Source organism: Conger conger, chromosome 9 (assembly GCF_963514075.1).
Source record: "Conger conger chromosome 9, fConCon1.1, whole genome shotgun sequence".
NCBI lineage: Eukaryota > Metazoa > Chordata > Actinopteri > Anguilliformes > Congridae > Conger > Conger conger.
In genome coordinates, this window is record NC_083768.1 from 43,101,030 (window position 1) to 43,103,529 (window position 2,500).

The following is a 2,500-nucleotide window of genomic DNA, read 5'->3' on the forward strand; positions in this document are numbered from 1 at the left end:
ATGTTGTAATTATATATTTTTTACAGTATTCTGATTTTGTTCAATGATTCCACTCTCTTCTACTGTTCCAACTATTCCCTTTATTTAGAACCACAAAAATAACAATTTTGAAACATGTATCAAGTATTCTAACTGCAATATTAAAGTATTGTAGGAGCAGCTAAACAAACAGAGCACAAACTTGAGAGATTAGCCTCAAAGTGATTGTAAAAAACTGTAACTGGAGATAAAAAGCATAAAATTAGGAGCGTGTGTACAGGTACCCATCTTTGCTATGCTATATACCTCTGAAGAACCAACAAGCTGGAAAAAAGGTGACATTCTTCCTTATCTTGACAAACAGACACTGTTTGGTGAGGGAGAAATCCTCACACACCAACACGCAAAAGTCTACAGCTCGAGAGCCATGGTCGGAGCACAGGAGCAGGAGAGCGTTATAGTGATTAACGCAGTGCGCGCGTAAGCTAACGCAGAAGCTGTGCATCTAATTCCCGAGTGTGGCTTTTTAATCAAAGTGCTTAACGCGCAAACTGCTCCCGCAGACGTCCGGCCGCGTAAATGGAAAACGTGAAATATGAAGGCCCACGCACGCAAATGGCGCCCGCTGCTCAAATGAGTCCGTAAATCATGCAGCGGCTCCACGGCGAGAGACGTGCTCATTTCGGAGAGAAACGCTGAGGTTGTTCCGTCTATTCCAGTCGCCAGCAGCCGGTTATTCTCAGCAGCCGGTGGTGGAACAACCTTACCCCGTCAGTCAGCGTTTTCCACGTACACATAAAAACCCACCTTTTCACGATACTGTTTCACTAGCTTCTCTCCAGTACTTTTGAAAGTAGAAACACTGAGACTACACAAAACTGTTTCTATTTGAAAATGTAACTAACCCTCTTCTCCCTTTGTTCTGCAGGACTTCAGGTACACTGCACACTTTGATGGGGGAACTTACGTGATTGTAACTTGGGGGGGGGGTGGTTAGCTTACTTTGTGGAATGCACTTCTGCATGTTACTTTGTGTGTGTGTGTGTGTGTGTGTGTGTGCGTGTGCGTGTGTGTGTGTGCATGTGTGTGTATGAGACACCTGGAGAGGAAAGAAGGGGAAACAATTTAAGGAAGATTTAATGACAGCTGAAAAAATACTTGAATATTGAGAATATTGCAGAAGTGTTTGCTTTGCAATAATCTGTTGATTAAATAGATATTTAAGGAGGATTTCAGCTTTGTTATATATTTGTTTTGTGTATGGGTGCATGTGTGTGCGTGCGTGCGTGCGTGTGTGCGTGCGTGTATGTGTGTGTGTGTATGTGTGTGCGTGCGTGTATGTGTGTGTGTGTGTGTGTATGTGTGTGCGTGCGTGTATGTGTGTGTGTGTGTGTGTGTGTATGTGTGTGCGTGTGTGTGTGTGTGTGTGTGTGTGTATGTGTGTGCGTGTGTGTGTGTGTGTGTGTGTGCATGCAAGCAAAGCAGATGTCCTTGAGATTGAGACTTACGTATTGATATTTTCATAGATTACCATGAATTGATTCATCATTATATAACCTATTACAGGACTACTGCTCATTGAATGGCAAGAATGAATACATAAATCTACCCACGTACACAAACACTGCTCTCCCTATTGGTGGATTTACCCGGCTCCAGTGGGGGAGTGCAGTTCTGTGGAGCTGACACTAGATGTCGCTCCAACACAAAGCACCCTGACTGGGACTGGGTGGTGAGAGAGAGAGAGAGAGAGAGAGAGAGGAGAGAGAGAGAGAGAGAGAGAGAGAGAGAGAGAGAGAGAGAGAGAGAGAGAGAGAGAGAGAGAGAGAGAGAGAGAGAGAGAGAGAGAGAGAGAGAGAGAGAGAGAGAGAGAGAGAGAGAGAGAGAGAGAGAGAGAGAGAGAGGCAACACAACATATTGACACACACAAAACACGCAGATACTGTTCAAAGGCATACATTTTCCCCACACTAACATGTTACTGCTTTACACAAACACACACAGGTGTTGGTAATATTCTTTATTCCATATATTAATTACTGTGTCCCATTTAGTGTCTTTTTTGTTTGATTGCCAACAAGCTTTGGCAACTAATTTGTCATGTCAATAAAGCATTTTGAATTGATTTGAATTTGAGAGAAAGCTAGCGAGGAGACAAACAACCATTACAATAGTATTCCTTTTCCTTTCTGTCTAACTCTGATTTTGATTTCTTGAGTCAGTCCATCCAGTTAGGTGACAGTATTTGACAGGGTGATCAATCATAACAGGCATTCGGCTGAGGACTGAGGTTTACTCTCTGGTTATCATTCACTCTACGGGCGTGGTTTCTCATTGTGACGAGAGCACTGCCATGGTGACGCACGCACAAGGACCCTTTCAGGTGTGACATCACAAAGACGTGATTAGAATGCTCTGAACTGAACATTCTGATGCTGATGTGACATTCCCTACTGGTAACTGAAAGCAATGGAGTTCTAGAACACTGATTTAGAATATTGAAAAAACATTAAAAAATATA